The sequence below is a fragment of the Solanum stenotomum genome, chromosome 5 (assembly GCF_019186545.1).
Source record: "Solanum stenotomum isolate F172 chromosome 5, ASM1918654v1, whole genome shotgun sequence".
In the NCBI taxonomy this organism is placed as follows: Eukaryota; Viridiplantae; Streptophyta; class Magnoliopsida; order Solanales; family Solanaceae; genus Solanum; species Solanum stenotomum.
The window spans coordinates 13,062,907-13,086,196 of NC_064286.1; positions in this window are offsets into that span (position 1 = coordinate 13,062,907).

Here is a 23,290-nt window from a genome sequence, read left to right on the forward strand (position 1 = left end):
TCAGTCTTCCATATGAAGAAGAATTTTTTTGAGGATAATATTTCCACTAAGGCAAGACCTTGCTAAATGAATTCTGAATATCTAGACTTATGTAAAAAATAAATTAATACTCTTTTGCAGAAGGGATTAATAAGGCCCTCAAAGTCTCAATGGTCCTCTACTGCCTTTTATGTTAACAAACAGGCTGAGCAGGAACGAGGAGTGCCTAGATTGGTTATAAATTATAAACCTCTTAATAAAGTTTTAAAATGTATCAAATATCCTATTCCTAAAGATTTGCTAGATCGACTTCATGATGTTATTATATTTTCAAAATTTTGTTTAAAAGCGGGCTATTGACAAATCCAAATTTCTGAGGAAGATAAATATAAAGCAGCTTTTTGTAACGACTCATTTGGTCGTTTAGAGTACTAGAGATTTTTTATTTCATAAAATACTCTTCGATAGATTTTAAATGAGTGTTTTGGACTATTCGTAATTATAATTATGAAATTAGTAGGATAATTTTAATAATTTATTTAGTTGGAGATTAAAGGAAATAACAGTAAAATTAATAGTGGGTCACTTTTATCACTTTATAGTTGGTCTTATATAATAATTAGAGAGTAAATATTTGAGGAGAGTAAAACGGCGATAGCATCAGGTAAGTTTTCACAAACTCTGCGTGTGTTCATATGTTGGATTTGATAAATACATTAAGACGTCATATTATGTATATTGTTGGATATATAGAGAATGATTGATTATAGCTGAAATTTTGGGTTCTTTAAGGCTAAACGACAATTCCTATTTGCTATGTCTTTTAAATTGGATGATTTTGGAATAAGTTTTTGGGGTGGGTAATTAATAAGTAGTGATGACTATTGGGGAATGATAATTGGCAGTATATGATAGATTTAGGGGTTAAAATACATGGTTGTTCAAGTTACTGGTGGTAACGTGGTGGTCCTTATTTTATTGTATTGTTATAGGATTATTATTATGACTATATAAGGATGATATTGAATAGTTAAAGGTGTATGTGATTGGAAAGTGGAGATCAAACAATTATGAGGAGAAACTAAAGTTGTACAATGACTGTTAATCGAATTTATGTTCTGGACGTTGTTGTTAGTCCGCCACTGGTTTCGCAACCAGTGGCTTCCACCTTTATATATTAAAATATTTTGTTCACACATTATAGACTATATTTTGAATATATTGAGATAGGTAATTAAATATTAGGTGTATTGAATTAGTTAAATTTCACTAAAATTATGCTAATTGGAGGAGTTAAGATTTACCCTTAGGTTTGAACTTTAGGAAATTGATTATAAAATTAGGTGAGTTTTTTGGGTCTAGGCTAGACATAGAATGATATGAGTGTCCATAGACTCGTTAACTTACAAATTATGCATATATACTTGATAGATTGAAAAGGTTCGGAAGCATTGAGGAAAGGAAAAGTATTGGAGAAGTAGCTTGCTTGACTTTGGTTCTTCAGTGGAGGTAGGTTATGGTTTATTCTATTTGATAGATAAACTCTTAATAGTGATTGATATGCATTGAATGATATTGTGAAGTTCTCTATGTACTCGATTGTGTGATTGTGTAGCTTGGTTGTGTGGTTTGTGATTGGTCTGAAATTCTGAGACCATGGAATTTATAATCTTGAACCCTCTCTATCGAAGTGATGCCTTGAATAAACAAGCTTGATGAAATATTGTTAATGAATTGAAAAGTGGTGATAATAAATGATAACTTAATGATATTATTGGATCGGAGTGTCACGTTCCGACACATATAATTGGATCGGAGTGTCACATTCCGACACGGTATTATTGGATCAGAGTGTCACGTTCCAACACGGTATAATTGGATCGGAGTGTCACATTTCGATACGGTATTTTTGGATCGGAGTGTCATGTTCTGACACGGTATAATTGGATCGAAGTGTTACGTTCCGACACGGTAATATTAAAGGAAAAATACATTGAATTAAATTAATGTACTCAATCTCAAAGAACTCAATTCCCAAATTAGTATGGCTTGGAGGCATAAGTCCTCATGTGTGATCTTGATATTGTTGATCGATTACGTACTTACTTTAGTGTTGTTGACACTGGTTCATGTGTTTGTTGTTTGCCACCTGCTAAGTGTCATAGTTGATTTTACACTATTATTCATTACATATTATTTCTATTTTGGGTTGGCCGATGATATCTACTCAGTACATGTTGCCCTGTACTGAGCCCTACTTATGTTTTTTTCTTTGTTTTCCTTTTGTGGAGTGCAGCGAGAGTATCAGTGACTTCGACTCGCCCTCAGCTCTAGCCAGTCTCCAGCACATTAGGTTCCAAGGTTAGCTATACATTCCAGTTCGTGTTAGATTCTCTTGGTCATGGCATGATGTCCTTAGTTTTCGGACATAAACTATTTTATTCATTTATTTTGGTGTCTTTAATACTCTTAGACTTAGTATTTGAAGAATAGATATCCTTGATGTGATGACTTTCAGATTTTAGGGATAATAAGTGTTAGACTTTAGAGGTTTATTTGATTGGTTACTTTAATAATTATTGAGCTTCCGCATTACTGTTGTTATTCGTAGTTGAATTATTGATATATGTTGGGGTTTAGATTCCTTGGTTCGCCCACTTAGGAGGTTAAGTGTGGGTCCCACTCATGACTCATTTTGGATCGTGACACTTTTAATATTCCAATGGGACAATATGAATAGAATGTCATGCCTTTTGGTTTAAAAAATGCCCCTTCAAAATTTCAGAAGATTATGAATGATATTTTCAACTCTTTTAGCAATTTTATTATTGTTTATAGATTATATCTTAGTATTTTCAAAAAATTTAGAAATGCAGTTTAAACACCTTGATTTATTCAAGAAAATTATTGTTCAAAATGACTTGGTCATATCTAAATCAAAAATGTATATTTTTCAAACGAATTTTAGATTTTTAGGGCACAATAAAGAAAAAGGAAAAATAATTCCTATTCAAGAAGTATAGAATTTGCTTTCAAGTTTCCTGATATCATAACTGATAAAACCTAGCTTCAACGATTTTTCGAAAGCTTAATTATATTTCCCCTTTTATAAAAAACCTAGCCAAAGATACGGTCATTTTATATGATAGAATCAAAAATAATCCTCAAGCTTGGTCAAAGGACCATACAGAAGCAGTAAAGCATATCAAGACAAAAGTTAATAACCTGTCCTGTCTCACTTTAGCTAATCCAAATTGGCAAAAGATAGTGGAGACAGATGCTTCAGCTATTGGCTATGGAGGAATTTTAAAACAAATCTCTCCTAATAAAGGGCAAGAGTATCTTACCCAGCTTTATTCTGGAAAATAGCCAGAAAAATTATGCCATTGTTGCTAAAGAGATATTGGATATAGTTAAAAGTGTTCTGAAATTCCAAGGAGACTTATATAATCAAAAGTTTATCATAAAAACTGATTGTCAAGCAGCAAAATTCATCTTTAATAAAGACGTAAAACATGATGTTTCTAAACAAATGTTTGCAAGATGGCAAGCTTTGTTGGCACCATTTGATTTTGAAATACATTACAAAAATGGAACAGATAATAGTTTTCCCAATTTTCTTACTAAAGAATATTTAAGTTAATAACTCTCTGTCTCTTAATAGCATGATGATGAGACCGTTTGGAAGTTCTTCTTCCTCTAATAGAGGAAGAGGGACAGGAAAAGCACCTATGAAAAGAAATACTATTTTGGCTCAAATAGGAAATCAGAAGCTAATAGCTTCAAACATTGCAGAAGCATACACAAGCACATCGGGAATTCATGAATTTTATACAATCCAGACAAGTTCAGGGTAATAACCCATCATCTTATTCTTTGACCGTTGTTGAGGAAGGAAATGAAAATATTGAAGTATTTGATAAAAATGAAAAAGATTAAGTAATACTTCTTCTTGAACTAATAGACTTACAATGAAAAGACAATTCATGACAGATTATGACCAGATATTTTGATACAGCATCATATGTTGTCCCAACTTACAAATGTAGAATGTATTATGAGGTAATAGTCTCATCCATTGGGTTTGCCGGATTCCAACACTTTTACCCAACCACTACTAAAAAGGTTTATAACTTTTCAAAATTTATTATAAAATAGATATTCACCCCAGAGGAATGGGGAATAAGCACAATGAAGGAAAGGGAATACACCCATCCAGAGCAAAAGATTGCGGTCAGATTTAATTACTGGGATCATATCAAAAGCTTTAATAAAGCCTTGTTATATGAGAATGCTAATAAAAAGCACTCATGGTTTATAAAAATATGCTCCCATGTCTTTAAACAACATATACCAAATCGGTTTTCTCAGTAGTGAATGGGTTGATTATCACCCAAATTAATAAAATTACAAAAAGATGATATATATTTTAAAGGAATGCCATTAATGTATTTTTTTCGTAGAATTCTCTATTCCATGGATAATGAAATGGACAATAGAAGTCCAAATGAATGAAGAAGGATTCCCTTGCTTAAAGAGAAGATTTCGTACAAAATTTTGGAGTAAATTACTCCAGAGAGATGCTGAAGGAAAGGTCCATGTATAGGAGATTATAGACTCCACTAACGACTCTATTGAGGTTAATAAGGGCCAATCAGAAGTTGCACAAGGCAGAGATGATATCAGTCCTTTTAAACAAATAACAAGGAAACTACAAATGAAGAAGGGGGCTATCTCCAAATCAGAACTTCTTGCATCATACATGGAAGAAGTCAAGAAAGATTTAATAAAAAATATTGGCATAGAATATTCGGACAATATATCTATGGCTACATCCAATGAGGAAGAAGACACTAGTATAGCAGGAGAATCCCAAAGTGTTCATAGCACGGAAGTGATAGACATTGAAACATTTCTTCAACAGTTTAAGAACCAGATAGAAGAATCTTCCAGTTCAGACAAACTACGGGGAAAGGAGACTAGAAAAGACTAGATGATAAGACACTAGCCTTTATAAAAGTTAGAATAATTGTATACTTTTATAAAGTTATGGACCCCAATGTCGGTCAAATAATGTAACATGACGTAAGCCTTTACATCATGAATTTTAGATTTTTCTTCAGGTCCTTTCTATATAAGGATCTCTTTGTATTAATAGAGGTAGGCTTGGGCCAACCTTTCTTGTATTACTTCCTTTGTATTCCACAAATATCTAAATAAAATATTTTTGTTGCTTTATACCTTGGAGAGTTATTGTGGAAAGATCCCCAATTAATGTATTGCTCTTTCCTCTTTTATTATTTATAATGTTTTAAAGATTTTAATAGCCTAAATGATAGGCTAAGCAATATGTGTTGGACTGACAACAACTTAAACTATTAAGACATGGTGAGGAAAGGACTGTTCTGATGTCTCTAAGGTCGAGGTAGTGTAGTCCAGGGATGGGAAGATCTTGGCTTAGTCCGGTGTTTCTCTGGTAAGACCCATGTTAGCCATTATTGAGGTATTGTTGGGCTATGTTGGAACCGTAAAAATTGTTTCCATTCTTAGACTACGTGAATCATAAATGAACCTATAGTTACATGTAAGAGATCCTGCCAAGTAAATAGTATTAGAGCCATGCTAATGATGAGGAGGAGAAATCATGGGAAACAAAAGAAATTACAGAACTCAGCTGATACACCCTATTCCTACAAATTATTTCCAACAATTACTATTCAATCATTGGCTTATAATTGGCCTTCATTGCCACTCATCATTCCTTATTAGCCACCAAAATATTGGTAATAATCATAATAATAAAGACTTTGTAGTGAAGCAATCAAATTTGTTAATTTAAGTTTAAAATTCTGAACAGAGTTTAGTTGGAAATTTGTTTACCTAATAGGTCGTTACAGAATTATATATCAAAAGACTTGAAACATTAAGAAGATTTTGTATATAAAATTTTGAAACTGTTTAGAGGTGGTTTTGAGTAGATCGAGATTAAATAGTCAATGTGTACTTCATGTATAGTTAAACTATATCATCTTTTTAGTGTATCATAACGTATAAATAGTGTATAGTTCATGTATAGGTAAGCTATATGTATAATCATTGTACTTTCTATGACTTTTGGCAAGGTATAGTGTATAGTCAATGTATACTTCTAATGTCTTTTTTTGTTTTTTTTTTATATAAATAAAATATGACTATATTTATTGTAAAGTAATTACTTTATTGTATATATTTTAACTAGTCCTAAAAGAATTGCTCATTTGATTTCATTTCTCAATTCACATAAAACTCCTTCATTTCACCAAAATTAATTCTTATTCTTACAAAATAAATAGCATTTCCTATTAATTTGTTTTTTTGAATTGTTCCTATTCTAAATATGTGTTGCTACGTTGTTCCGGTCCCAAAAACCAGCAAAATCGAAATAGCGAAATTCTTGGCCATTACCTTGCTTCTTGCGTGATCTTCTTGGGGCACACCTACATGATCCAAATCTATAGCTTCCCAAACATCATCTAGTATGAGAAGGAAGCTCTTTTCTTCCTTAAGCCTTTGGTAGATTTTGCTGGCATTGCTTTCTTCACTTCCCTCGGCATCTACCTTTAGGTTTAATCTGTCGGCAATTTTTGCTTGAACCATACTTATGTACGTTGTTTTGGGTATTGTAATCCATATCACAATACCAAAAGACAGTTTAGACTTTGACACATCAATCTTTAGAAGCACATTGTTCAGATTCTCCACCAAAGTAGTTTTCCCAACTCCTCCCATACCATACACTCCGATGATGCAAACCTGAAAGGATTCAAATTTACAAAAAACAATTTATCCACAAGTGAAAGATGCAACAATGATCATATAGAAGAAATTTAGAAAATTAGATAAGAAACCGTAGGAGGCTTTGATCATTCAGTCATATTATGTTTTGATCTCAAATTTGTTAATTTAATCTCCACTTACCTCTTTAAGAAGATATATTTTGTCTGAAGGATGAAGACGCTTACACAGGACGTTGTAATTTTCTCACAAAAATTAAAACTCTTGATTCAAAAAAGATTTTACTATATAGTATTGAAAATAACGATAGGAAGACTTTTGTGAGATACGAGGTTTTTTCTCTTTTGAGTTAGTTAAACAAGATCAATTTTCATTATTTTCGGAAACTCACATTTTTTTATTTTATAAACCACATGCAACAGAAATTGTTAATAACGCTATATTATGTTGTTGAAAATTCGGTCATATGTTGAGGGTACATGTACCTTTTCCCTAAAATTTAATTAGACATGAATTAATAAAATTCAGGATTATTAATCTTGATTTAATTTAATTCCATCAATACCTTTCTATCAACAAATTTGATCCAAAGCTTTCTCCGACCTCTTTAAGTCTGCAAAGTTGATCTTGGATGTTTCGTGTTTGAGTGGAGACTTTTGAACGAAGGCTGCAATTTGAACAACACGTATACGTAAGTGTCTTGTCGTTGCAATGCTTTCTTGCATAGTTTTCCATTCAATCTCCAGCTTGCGAACATCTTTGATCCACTTGAGAACATCTGGTTTTGGTTTATAGCCTTTTCCCTCATTTCCTTCCACGGTTTCTTTGATATCATCTCTAAAAATTGTTAGCTTCTCCATTTCCGTCCTCAGAATTTCAATATTCAATGAGAAACAAACAATATTTTCAATCTTAGGATAAGTCCATTTACACATGAACTTCCCAACCTCAACAACACAGCCAGATACAACAGAAATTCTTATGTCCATTGAACAATTCTTAAGGCAAGGAAAAATAAAAATATTTCTTACCAGAATACTAATGATGTTCTCAAAGATACATAATCAAATGAAGCTAAACTGATAAATATATTTGTTTATAAAGCAGAATTCCGAGAATTAAAAGAAAAATGCAAAGACAATTATTGGAGTAACGCTGCAGAAAATCAGTGAGCTAATTTTTTAAATTAAAAACTATTTTTTTAATTCATTAAATAACTTCTATTTGTTAGAGGGCAATAGTATATATGTGTTACTTTCTACTATATCAGTCAGCTGGCATGCACATATATTCTAATTGTGATTCTAAAAGAGACGACGCTCTTCTAAGGCGGAGCTAGAATATAAATTATGAATTAGGCCTAACTTTAATAATTTTGATTTAAACTTTATATATGTCATAACAAGTTTATTAAATATATACAAATAATTAATTTAAAACTTAATAACTTAAAAGAATTAGAATTTCAAATCCATAAGCTTCAAGCACTTGCAATAATTGAACTCATCCACTGCAGAAAAATTGAAGAAGCTAATCTTTACAGCTAAGATGCCTTTTGACTCAGTCTCCTTTTCTATTTTCCAAAAACCATTTATTTGAACAGTGAAAAAAAAACCACTACCGGTTAATTTAAATATTCAGTCTTTATAAAAAAAAGTAGAGGATTTTGGTTTTACTCGAGCTGCCTTTTGATCTTTTTGTGGATGCAATGAATGCCTCTGGTTGAGCTTGAGGAGCAGCCCATAATCCAAGGAGACGATATGTTCAAGAATATAATTGACAATTTAATTCATTGCTCGACTAGGGAAGCAGTACTGCAGGTTGTCTGTCCATCAACTGGTTTCCAAATTTGATGACAAACTTTCAACATTGTACTTCAACAGAGTTGATGATCACGGGGAAGCTTAGTAGCTCAGTTGGTTGATTACCTTAACTTTCAAACTCTTGATAGACAATATATATGTGCCATCATGGGAACAAAAAGATAGAAAATCAAGAGCAGTGTGCTAACATTTGAATGTACAATTTAAGAACGCTCTAAAATCTTTAGATACCAAAAGCAATACTACTTTATTGCAGATAATCAAGATGATCACATAACACAATCAAAACAAGAAATTACTCAGTGAACAATCAAGCAATCAAAATATCAGTTATTGGCAGAAAAAAACATAAGACATCTTACAGGAAATACATCACAACAAACTCGACCATTAACTTTAGCTCGAAAACTTTGTGTCACTCTGGTGCAGGAATTTCCTTCCTCTGCTTTTTTGGTCCCCTGGATGAAGCAACAAATACTCAAGATCAATACACTTGTTAACCTTTGGTTGTCAGAAAATATTTTCCAAAAGTGAGGGAAGTCATTTTACCCTTTTTGGTGGAAAATATTTTTTCTGAATTGTCAATTATGTACTTTTTAGGTAGTCGTCAAATATGTATATTTTATTTTTAAAACTAAAAGATTTTAAAGAGTTTGACTCTAAGAAACATTCCATGTTTGTCACGTTGGACTGCAATGCCAAGAAAGTAATGCAAGACTTCCCTATCCTTCACTGCAAATTTTGATTCACAACAACAAATAAAGGATTTAGTGACAATAATAAATATAAGTATTTATAACTAACACTGTAAATAAATGTCGCTAAAGGCTTTAGCGACTCTAAGATGCAATGACATTAATTCAATTACCGCTATACGGCAATAAATATTGCCGCTAAAAGAAAAATTGATTACCATTAAATGTTTCTTCTATTGTAGTGATTGTACCTTGGAGATCAAATTACACAAAAGTGAGGGGGCACTCCCAGCTAGGATCAATGGCGGAGGCAGAAATTTCATCAAGGGAGTTCAAAAAAAAAAAAACTAAACACGCAAATAAACGAACTGGATCAGATAAAAAATACTTAACTTAGAGCACATATACCTTAAAACTTAAATAGATCAAACATAAATGTAGAATGCAACATGAGGAGAAGACAGATTCTTAAGAAACAAGTTATAACATGATAATAAAGAGATATGCAACACAAGTCATATTCACATAATCAAGTAAAAGTGAAGAAATTTCACTGTCCGACATTCAATTAGCAGTTCCTCACAATTATCAAATTCGAATCAACCATTAAACAGAGATGAATTTGTATTACAAAGTTTCTCACTAAATAAAAAAGACAGAACATAATGTCAACAACAATTCATATCAAAATAACCTAAAACAAGAAATGAACAAAACACACATATTAGATCAATATATATATATAAGCAATAGAGTTAAATTTGATTCAAACTATCCAAAATAACAAGAACCCACGATTTCTCCAGATTGTGAGTCTTGAAAGTTTCAAGAATAAAATTTAAAAAGACCAAAAAAATTAAAAATATTAATTTTGATTCAGATTGACCAACAAAAATCATCAAATCGTAGAATGTATAACAAAACATAGTGAAACCTATCAAAATATAGTTTTAAAATTGAAAATTCAACTACATACATAAGTACAATTGTACTCTACGAGGCTTCGTATCTTGAAATGTCTTAATAATAGCATCATTAGAGATACTATCAAATACATTTTTTCCTAAAAAAGGCACCAAACAATCACGAAAAAAATCATCACTCTTATGACTCTGCAAGTCATTCTTGATAAACTTCATTCCTGAGAAAGCTCTTTCAATGGATGCAGTGGCAACTAGTAGAAGTAGAACAAGTTTCACTAAGCGAAATACTAGAGAATAATTTGAATGTTTTTTGTTTGGACTAATTTTTTTTAGCGGGTTAAAAAAAAATTCATCGAAGCCATCTTGATATAATTCAGCCATTCTTATTACTTTTTTACGTCAAACTTAAAAATGAGTTAATTGAATTCAACAAGTAATTTCATGGAGCAAATGAGTAGTCACATCATCAAAACGATCATTAAGTTTTTGAAGTTGTCAATTAATAATATTGCAAAACATTTCATCACGGTAATGATGCAAGATTGTATAGTAAGCAAGTCTTCGTCATGATCTTAAAGAGCTAACATATGGATCCTCAAAGTTAGGTATCAAAATTTCATACAAAATATAAATACCTTAGCAATAAGAGAACTTCATTCATCATTCCTTAAAACTTGCAACCTTCTCTTTGCTACTTCAACAAGTAGAATGGTGTTTGCAACATATTGCTCCTTTTTTTGTACGCATTCATTGAGCTTATTTGTGATTGTTAATACATCTCTTATCAAATGTAACATGAACGCAACCTCATATATTCGAGATGTCCCATTGTCATGGCTCTTTCATCCATACTCTGTGCATCAAGAGCAAGTGATTCAAGAATATCAAGACTAGAGTCAAACATAAAAATAAAATTGTTAAAAGAATTTATAATGAGATCCCCGAATATCACAAGCTCTTGAAAGACCAAGTTGTTGATTCAAGCCCCTACCAGTTGTAAGTTCACTCATATCTATGCCACTTGAATTGTTAGTTTTTGAAAATCTCGTAATTCATCTCTACGCTTAAAAGAAGATCCCAATACATTTCAAACTATTTAAGATCATTACTACAAGTTTTCCCACTTCAACATACTTTTAGAGACCCCAACAAGAGTTAGTTGAAGTTAATGAGCAAACCAATGGATGGAATGGGCCGATCTACTTTCTTGCCTAATCAACATTTTAAGGTCATTGATCTCACCTTGCATATTGCTTGCCCCATCGTAATATTGTCCAAACACACACTTAATGGACTCAAAGAATGTTGAGCAAATAAATTAACAATTGCCTCCTTTAGGGATGAAGCACTATTATCTTGAACATGAACAATGCCAATAAGTCGCTCCATCACAAATTTCATTCTATCAATATACCGTAATACAATAATCGTTTACTCCTTGCGTGAAATATCAAAAGATTCATCAACAAGAAATGAAAAGTAGTCACTATTTAGAACCTCAGGGATAGCTTTAAGTGTTTCTATCTTACATGCAATCACAATATCTTTTTGAATTATTGGAGAAGTTATTTGATTATTTTGAAGGGCATGTTCAAGTACATAACCACGAATTTTATCACACCTTTTTGCATACCATGAAAGAATCAGATGAAAATTACCCCTACTACGTGATGCTTTAGATTCATCACGACCTCGAAATGTGAATCCCTAAGTTATGAGAAGTCTTACTACATCAACCGAAACACTTAAGCGGATATAAAATCATGCTTAATTTGCTTAGATTGCCTCAGAAATACAGATTGAATAGACTGTCGAGGTCGTAGTAAATCTTGACATTTTTTTGACTGATTATGTATGCTATTCGGCAGACCAATATGCTTGTCAAGACTTCTCTTTTTATTTCAATTCTTAAATCTTGTACATGAAAATACTTCACCTCCAGCTTGAATAATGTTATGATCTTTGAATAGATAACAATACAAACAATAGGTTGCATCCAGGGGTGGATCTACGTAGAGTCCAGGGGGTTCATCCGAACCCTCTTCGTCAAAAAATTACACTATATATAAAAGATCAAAATTGTAGTTTATGTGTATATATTTAATATGGAACCCCCTGAACATATACTAAAGGCGTAGCTCAATGGCGAAGGGGTTCAGGATTTCACACTACGTGTGTGTGTTCGAGTCTTGTTGATGGCATACTTTTATCAGCTTAGTTTTAGGCGTTTCAATTTTTTATTTTAAATAATGGAACCAAAAAAAGTCGCCATTTAGTTCCAAAAAATAAATACGCTAATTGGGAATTTTATTAGTCTAATCCCTAATTACAAAGTCAAACATTAAAAAACCCTATCTTCTAGGATCTTTACCCTTTTTATCTTTCTCAATCGGTCTATGAGTTTCTCAATACAGTTGACTTTCTCTTCCAGTTTCACTTAAAGTCTACAAGTTCGCAACCCTCTTGTTAATGCCGTGAGCCTACAACGATGCGTTTGGATAACGCTATTATTGCTGGATTGGTTGTTGCTGAAGTCTAAAAAGCTGAAGCCTAAATGACAACAATTGTCTCTCCTGTCTCCATTAATAACTACCTCGGTAAGTTCTTGATTTATTTTATTTTTCTAGAATTCTATATACCTTATTTTGTTATTTCCTAATGTGCTTTCTCTTATTTGGCTGATTTAATTTGAGCATTTATTCCTCTTCACAGTTTTTTATTTTATCATTGGAGAGTTTTGACTTTGTTTAGTGATATCATTGAAGTTTTAATTATTATTTTTTTGCTGATTTTATATATTTTTCCTAATCTAAAATTGAAGAGAGAAATCGAATTTAATAATGAAATAAACACACCTTAGACTTTTTTGTTCAAAATTTTTTTTGGTTCTTATTCTGTGCTTAATTCTCTTAAATTCTAACTAAATTCTTATTTTACAATTCAGTCTCAATATTCAATGAAGAAGTATTTTACCCAAGTATTGAAATCAAGTTGAGCCTCTCATAGTCACAGACAATCTAACCAAGAAGGAAATGTCAACTATTCAGAAGTATCATCGCATTCTTCTCAAGAATTTGATTTGAGTTCTTTAAAGTTTGATCCCAGTGAAAGAACTCTGATATTGAATTATCATTCAAATCATCATGATGTTATTAGAAGAGCATACCTCATGAATGGTCCTTGTCAACCTCTCTTAGAGGTGCATGAGTATCCGCAAACAAATATCTCTAGATCAATGCGTCGTTTTAATCATGAATGATTTGATGATGTATATCATGATTGGTTAGAGTATAGTGTTAGTAAAGATGCAACCTATTATTTGTATTGTTACCTTTTTAAAGATCATAAAATTAATTAAGGTGAAGGTGAAGTATTTTCATGTACATAATTTAAGAGTTAAAATAAAAAGAGTAGTCTTGACAAGCATATTGATCTACTGAATAACATACATAATCGATCAAAAATGAAATGTTAATATTTACTACGACCATGACAATCTATTCAACCTGTATTTGAGAGGCAATCTAAGCAAATTAAGCATGTATATTATATCCGCTCAAGTAATTTGGTTGATGTAGTAAAACTTCTCATAACTCGGAGATTCGTATTTCGAGGTCATGATGAATTCAAAGCATCACTTAGTAGGAGTAATTTTCTTCAGATTCTCTCATGGTATGCAAAAAGTTATGATAAAAATTCATGATTATGTACTTGAACATGCCCCTCAAAATAATCAAATGACTTCTCCAATGATTCAAAAATATATTGGGTTTACATATAAGATAGAAACAGTTAAAGTTATTCTTGAGGAACTAAATGGTGACTACTTTTTCTTACTAGTTGATGAATCTTTTGACATTTCACGCAAGGAGCAAATGGTTATTATATTACGGTATATTGATAGAATGAAATTTGAGATGGAGCGACTTATTGACATTGTTCATGTTCAAGATACTAGTGTTTTATCCCTAAAGGAGGCAATTGTTAATTTACTTGCTCGACATTTGAGTCCATTATGTGTGTATACAATGTTAAGATGGGGCAAGAAATATGCAAGGTGAGATCAATGGCCTTAAAATGTTAATTAGGCAAGAAAGTAGATCGACTCATTCCATCCATTGTTTTGCTCATCAACTTCAACTAACTTTTGTTGGGGGTCTCTAAAATGTGTGTTGAAGTGGAAAAACTTGTAGTATTGGTCTCAAATATTTTAAATGTATTGGGATCTTCTTTTAAGTGTATGGATAAATTATGAGATTTTCAAAAAGCAACAATTAATGAGGCATTAGATATGAATGAACTTACAACAGGTAGGGGTTTGAATCAATAACTTGGTCATTCAAGAGCTAGTGATACTCGTTGGAAATCTCATTATACATCATTTAATAATTTTATTCATATGTTTGGCTATATTCTTGATGTTCTTGAATTACTTGATATAGATGCACGAAGTATGGATGAAAGAGTCAAGGCAACAGGACATCTCAAATGTTGTCGAACATTTGAGGTTGCGTTCATGTTGTATTTGATGAGAGATGTATAAGCAATCACAAATGAGCTCAACAAATGCTTACAAAAAAAAATGTTGCAAACGCCATGCTATTTGTTGAAGTGGCAAAGAGAAGGTTGCAAGTTTTAAGGGATGATGAATAGAATTCTCTTATTGCTAAGATATCTATATTTTGTACGAAACATGAAATTTTGATACCTAACTTTGAGGAGCTATATGTTAGCTCTTTAGGATCACGACAAGAACTTGCTCACTATACAGTTTTACATCATTACCTTGTTAAAGTGTTTTACAATATTATTGATTGACAACTTCAAGAACTTAATGATCGTTTAGATGAGGTGGCTACTGATTTGCTTCATGAAATTGCTTGTTTGAATTCAATTAACTCATTTTCAAGTTTTAACATTAAAAAAAGTAACAAAAATGGCTGAATTATGTTAGATGACTTTGATGAATTTAATAGGGATACTCTTGAGAATCAACTCGCAAGTTACATTATTGATGTTCGTGATAATGATGAAAGGTTCTCCGATCTAAATGGATTTTGTGATCTTTCCAAAAGATTAGTCCAGACAAAAAAAACATTCAAATTATTTTCAGGTATTCCACTTAGTGAAACTTGCTATACTTCTACCAGTTGTCACTGTATCCGTTGAAAGAAATTTCTCAGCAATGAAGTTTATCAAGAATGACTTACGAGGTCAAATGAGTGATGGTTTTTTAGTGATTGTTTGGTGCCTTTTAAAAAAAAATGTATTTAATAGTATTTCTAATGATGCTATTATTAAGACATTTCAAGATATGAAACCTCGTAGAGTACAATTGTATTGATGTATGTAGTTGCCTTTTCAATTGTAAAGATTATATTTTGATAGGCTTCACTATGTTTTGTTGTACATTCTGTGTTATGATGTTTTGTATTCCTTGTGTTATTTGAAAACTTGTATGAAAACTAAAATTACTAACAAAGATATTCAGATGGAATGCTATGTTTTGTTGTACATTCTGTGTTATGATATTTTGTATTCCTTGTGTTATTTGAAAACTTGTATGAAAACTACAATTACTAACAAAGATATTTAGATGGAATGCAAGGGGAGTTGTAATTTGAATGGTATGCCTACAGATTTCTTTTCTTTTTTTTCTTTTTTGATAAATAAAGAAGCTAAATCAACTACCTAAAGAAATATTCAACTCAACATGCAAACAATGCTAGATTTTAGTTACTCAGTACAATCAACAATCAACAAACCTTAGTCCTAAACTAGTTGTTGTTGACTATATAAATTCACCAGATCTGTTCTGTTATTTCAAAACCCTCATTTCACCACACATGAGTGCAATCTATCCCCTTCCTAGATGGATGCATCTTGAGTAACTTAATATAAGTTTCTATATTTACATTGTCAATTATCCTAGTGCAACCCATTCTCCTTTACCTGGCTAATGTTTTGCAAGTCAAGAAAAGGCTCTCCATTTTCTTCTTGAAGACTGAATGCCCTCCTATGACATCCAGTAGAAGCCCAGGAATGGATCAAATCTTCTCTATCTACTCTAAAACTAAAAAAAGAAAGGAAAGGAAGGGAGCAAAATTTTGTACTTAGCACTATATTTATATTTTGGACCGTGGTATTCGGGCTAGCTTTCACGTATCTCGACTAATTTCATGAGATATGTGTCACTTCTCACCCGCAACAGGTACTACTAGGTAACTTTGTCTACTAAAGTTAGACAGTTGAGAAGAATCTCATCTGCGATTTGAACCTGAGACCTCATGGCTTTCAACCACTTCATTGAGGCCTTTTCCCTAAATATTGGGGAGGTGAATAAACACCAAGCTCTTTTTGATCCACCAATAAAATAACGCTAAAAGTCCCATGCTACAGTACACATTATTGGGAGTTTACCAACTAAAATAAAATTTTGAAATAAAAGAACATTCAATAAAATAAGAACAATTTTAAGCTTCATTCCTCTCATTAGATATTAGGAAGTAAAGGACAAAATAAATAGGAATGGAAAAATATGTTTAAGCACAAATGAAATTGCAAATATACCTTTATTAATTTTTCCTCCAGTAAGACGAACGATGCTAGTAACAATAAAAGTAAGTGCACTGACATGTGATATATTTTCATCCTCCACAAATGCCTTGTATATATCTGCAGGTAGCTGACTTCTGATAACATATGACTTTGCATCAGCTGCCACTCTCCATCATGAAAATGTCCATGTTGGAAATACACAATGCATTAATAAAATACACAGCCTATGGTTCCGAATAGATTAATAACATGAATTCCCAGCTAACATGACCATTGTCACGAAGGTCAATTCTCTTCAATCTCATGAGTTTGGTGATTGTATTGAAGAGGTCTTGAAAACATGTGAATCTGATATTGCAAACTCATCCATGGAGTCTCCTGGAAGTCAGAAGCAGTAACAAGTGTACCTCAGACTGGTTCCCAAACTACACACAAAAGACAATATAACATGACTCAGAAACTTTGCAGGCCTTGACTAGGAATCACTGTAGGACAAGAGGAACAATGGTCAGAAACTTTGATGAAGCCAAAAATGATACGCATGAAACTCCTACATTACAAAGCTACCAGAAGGAGGGGTGTAACAACTTCAGTTCGCACTAAGCTGGAAACTGAAATGAAGGAATGTGAATCAACAGAGAAAACTGGGGTGGATTGAAGAAGAAAAGAAAGATGTTCCAAAGACACCAGCAGCTGTCTTTACTAGCCTAAGAAAGGAAGTGAAGGCAAAAAGTTCAGTTAGGCAAGTCTATAGCACCCATCAATCAGTGAGGTTAGATGGGAAACCTATACAGGAATCAAGCACACAAGAGAATGAAGAGTCAGGAACTATCATGTTTGATGTGTTTTTTGAAGAAACTTATGAAAGTCTGGAGGTGGACTTTGAGCGGTATTCTGTTCACAAGACTGAAGAATTAGAAAAAAATGGTATTGGTTTGAAATCATCTGAGAGTTGGACATTAAGAATGAATCAGATACTATATCAGGTCAAAATTCAAATACCAATGGTACAAATTGAAGTAGACATGGAAGATGGTTATCAGCAAGACTGTGGCAGTGCCCTGGTAGTTGTTGCTTTAGATACAAAAGCAGAAGAGGGATCAAAGGAAGTAGCACTTGGTCACAATAACAATGGATCTGAAGAGAAGAAGAACCCATGGAAGAATCTGAAATTCATCATGCTGAGGCTAAATAGGAAACAAATTTTCAGAACAAAATCCAGAACTTGGGTGATGATATGAACAAAACCCTCATTTCACCACACATGAGTGCAATCTATCCCCTTCCTAGATGGGTACATCTTGAGTAACCTAATAGTAGTTTCTATTGTTACATTGTCCATTATCTTAGTGCAACCCATCCAGGGGCGGACCCACGTTGTATCCAGGGGGTTCACCCGAACCCCCTCGGTAAAAAACTACACGGTATATATAAGGTAAATTTTCTGCATTTCTATAGATATATATATTTTGAACCCCCTCAATAACAAAGAGAAATTGATGGCATAGTGGCAAGTACCCTTGAAACTAAATTGTATGTCATCGGATCGAATCCCAGTGAAAGCGTTTTCTTTTTTTCTTTTTTAGTTTCAGTTTTTTTTAGTATTTTTTTAAAAAAATTCAGTTCTGTTTCTCAAATTTTTTTTACTTTAAAAAATGTGCTAAAAGTTTGGTTTTAAACCCAAAAGAATTCAAGGTTTCTATTTCTAAAGGCTTATTTACACGTTTAGACTTTTATTTTTCGAACCCCCTGAACGAAAATTCTGGGCCCGCCAATGAACCCATCCTCCTTTACCTGGCTAATGTTTTGCAAGTCAAGAAGAGGCTCTCCATTTTCTTCTTGAAGACTGAATGCCCTCGTATGACATCCAGTAGAAGCTCAGGAATGGATCAAATCTTCTCTATCTACTCTAAAACTAGAAATAGAAAGGAAAGAAAGGGAACAAAATTTTGTACTTAGCACTATATTTATTTTTATAACTGTGGTATCCGGGCTAGCTTTCGCGCATCTCAACTAATTTCATGAGATACCTGTCACCTCTCACCTACAACAAGTACTATCAGGTAACTCTGTCTACTAAAGTTAGGACAAATGAGAAGAATCTCATCTGCGATTTGAACTTGAGACCTCATGGCTCTCAACCACTTCATTGAGGCCTTTTCCCTATATATTGGGGTGGTGAATGAACACCAAGCTCTTTCTGATCCACCAATAACATAACGCTAAAAGTCCCATGCTACAGTACACGTTATTGGGAGTTTTAATCCAACTAAAATTTTGAAATAAAAGAACATTCAATAAAATAAGAAGAATAGTTAAAAAAAAACATTGCTGAGATGAGCGAGGGTTTTGAGTAGCGGAAGAGCGGGATCGTTGAAGTACCCTCATTTCAAAGCTAAAAAATAAGGAAAGTTTCGATTTTTCCTCATTTATAACAAAAGCAGGGAGATTTCTTTGACGATAATTTTTGCCAGTGATCAATTGGGTTAGCTACTCCCTCTTTATTGGACACCCTGAACTCTCTTCACTCTAAAATAATACATACCGAATCACCTCTGCTACAAGCTTGTCTTTCTTCTCAATAGAAATACCAAATTGAAAAAAAATCTTCCTCGGAACTAGACAAACTGTAATGAAAAATTAGCAATAATTTCAGTTATTTCGATTTTCTGAAACTGGATTTTGCGGGAAATACTAAATTCATACCTTTTTGCCTCCTTTTCAACGATTTTTCGATAGCTCTGCTTGGGTTTTCAATGTCAAAAGAGAATGAAAGAACAAAGTGAATTGTGAGGGTTTTATAGTTGCCAGGTTGATATTTGGGCTTTGTTTTCCTGCTATAAAAGGTTGGATACCATGATATGATATATATACCGAATGCCATATCGAAATCGAAATTTTCTATATGGCACCATAAATATTATGGTATTTGGTACACATTTTAAATTAATTTGGTATTCAATATGATTTTTGGTATTATAATTATATACTAAAATATCATATATCGGAAGTTTTATAATAATATAAAAAAAAAATCATATACATGATATTTTATACTCTTACTACGTAAATCACCCGTGCTTCACACTGTGGTGACCTACATCAATAATCTTGTCCATGATCATTCGATTTCGTTATCAAGTGAGTACATTGAATTGTCAAGAATATTTTATCCAAAGACGAATTGTAATAGTCTTTTAATCCTACAATCAAAAAAATTTAATTCTAAGTCTTAATACATTTTATTATTGATTGTTCGTTTTACTCTAACTTTTTCATCCCTTTAGATGTGAATCCTGGGCTAATAGATCTATTCAAAGAGAATAAGATATTTATCATTCTTTATATTTATCTTTACAAAAATTACTATAAACATTTTATTCATCAATTTCTAGTGTTTTCTCTTATACAAGGTCTCTTGCCTACATAATACAAAAGTTATGCCTCTTATTGAATTAGTTATATACTGATAAAGTTGACGAAAATTCAAAAGCACATCTCTTGGAGTTTAATAAAATAAAATATGAAGAACAAATTATTTAGAATAAATTATGCCTCAACAAGTCCTCTAACTCAAAATCATTCATTGTCAATGATACTAATTCACTAGCCACAAGACATTTTTTTATTGCTATTGTTAGTGCTTCCCTTTTAATTTTCAGGTTTGACATTGTTTGACACTCAACTTCCTCATATATCTCAACTCATATGTCATTTAGACCACTATCATGACCCAAGGGTACCCCCTAGACGTAACAAGACACATAGAACCCAGAAAGGAACCATGTAAGCCACTTAGCATATCACAACATAAGCATACAACAATAAAGAGTAAAAAAAATGCATTTCTATTCCAAAATTTTCATAAAGGAAAGCGGAAGTCTAGATTTGTCTCATTTAGCCATCTATTACAATACTCGAATCAAATAGGGTCACAGCCCTTACAACACAATCCGAAAGTCAAATACAAGAAAAAAGAAACTACAAAGATATCATCCGCCCTCGAACAATGAGGACTCACCACAAGCAAGGAGAAATGAACATATCCAAGCTCTAGCCACGATGGGGACCACCTTGAGAACCGGACCCTACACTTGGGGAAAATGTAGGAAAATATGGGTAGCATAAAAATGCACTAAGAATGATAGCCATGAGTAAAATCATGAAAACATGCAAACAGAGACATTTTAGTTGAAAGTATTCCATTTGCCAAGTTCGAAACTCATCATGAATACATTGTGAAAGCATAAGTCATAAATCATATTTCATACATAAATCATCATACCATAGGACAAACATACTATTATATTCTAGGTGTTTTGATGATCCTCACAAATGCAGGGACCCGGTCCCTGGCAGAGTGCTCTCGTCTATATTCATCATGGAGTACAACTGTAAAGTTGTCATGTTAGGTGGTAGGTGAAAAATGCAGTGTAATACACCAATAGGAAGAGCGGACAAAATTTTCTATTTCAGTGGCTCACAATTGTAGGGACCCGATCCCTGGCAGAGTTCTCTCCATCAGATGTGTAATGGGATACAGCTGGAAAGCTGTCACGTCAGAGTTGGTGAGGTCGTTAGTGTACCACACCAATCAGAATGGACGAGGTTGTTTGTCCAGCGGTTAATACGTCTTTATGATTGATATTTTCAACATGACAAACAACATATCAAATTCATTCATTAAAAAGAGGAAGAGAGCCAGCAAGCCTTTTCAAGAACTCCCAAAGAACATTGCAAGAGACCTGGTCCTTGCAAGACTGCGATATGAAAGGTGACAAGACAGCCGTCAGAAAAGCTACCACCTCTGATGTGGTAGGTGAGCAACTTTTCTGAACAACAGACTTTTGGCCAATAAGGTCGTCTCAAGAAGTTTGTGTGTATTTTATATAGTCTGCTCACCAAAACACAAACTCAAGATTTGGCAAACAAAGTTGTGAATTTCTGAAAATTCATAAGCTCAAAAAGAAAAGGTCATTTCAAGGAAAAACAATACTCATGCTCAACAAATGGATCTGATAGAGTGCTGAAGCATCTTTGTTGAGTTTGACTTTTGTGTCTATTATTTTATAACGTTCATTTAAAAACAGATCCTCAGTTTTTGCAACTTGAAAATTCTCAAGAACACTTGCAAAGACCCACTTTCAAGAAGTATCATCCTTAAGAGCAACAGGGACCTGATAGAGCTGCAAGTTGTCTAGTTGTCTTAGGATTATATCTTATGTGCTTACATTGTAAACTTGTTCCTAATCTATAAAGGATTTAGATCTTTTGTTCGGTGTGTAAAAGTTTAAATCGATTTGAGTTAACTGATTTAGTGGGCAGTGTTGTATCTGCTTAGTCAAATTCCAAGTCATCTAGGAGCTAGTTGATTTAGTGGGCAGTGTGGTATCTGCTTAGTTGAATTCTAAGTTATCTAGGGTTGATAGCTTAGTGGGCAGTGTGGTATCTGCTTAGGCTCAGTAAGTAATAGAGTTATTAATTAGTTGTGAGATTAATAACTTCTTGTCACTTTGGATGTAACTGTGTTTCACTTTTGCTTGAAGAGATTAGTGAAAACTGTTGAAAATCCTATGTGACAGGTCGTGGTTTTACTCCCTTGAGCAAGGAGGATTCCACGTAAACTGTTTGTGTTGTCTTCTGTTTATTGCCTACTCTTTATTACTGTTCTTGTTGAGTCGAGGGACCTGGTCCATTGACTCATAGTGGACGCATACATCTTAACAATTGGTATCAAAGCAAGTGCTCTCTAGCTAGTTAACACCCAGAGAGATTCATGTGGAATGATGATTGCTCCACTGAATAGAAATCAAGAAGCGTCAAAGAAGGAGTTGAAGAAATACAAGTCTTTAGCTCTCAAGGTGACATCTGATGAAAGTTATGATGAAGATGAGGACATGTCATACCTCTCGAGAAGGTTTCAAAAATAGTGAGTAAACATAGAGGTTTACGAAAGGCAGGAAACTCAAACAGAGCTGCAAATGCAAACTACCTATGCCACAAGTGTGGAAACCCAGGGCATTTCATCAGAGATTGCCCCATGCATAAGGTCGAACACAAAGACTACCCAAGCCATAGAGGAGATAAATGCAAGAGAAGGGACTCGATCCCTGATAATAAAAGGAGAAAAACTGCAGCTCACTATGTCGTGAAGAAAACGCTTCCTGTCTTGGATGATTCCTCGAGTGAATCAGGGGAGTCAGAACATCATGAAGATGCATCAATGCTCGTTGTTAAAGAAGATGAAGATGGGTTTGATGCTATATTTGCCTTCATGGAAAAATCTGATGATGAAGAAGTTGAGGAAGTAGTAACCCTTTCTAACCTTAAACAAAACTTGAATGTGTACTCTGTCAGAAAGTTGAGGAATCTGGCTGCTGTGTTGATTGACTTTATTAATGAGTCAAAAACTGAAAAGGACTCGATGAACAACAGTCTAGATATTTTCATGAGGAAAAGTTAGCGCTGGTTGACCACATGTCTATTATGGAGGAACAATTGATAGTTCTGGAGACTGAAAATCTAGAACTCAAAGAAA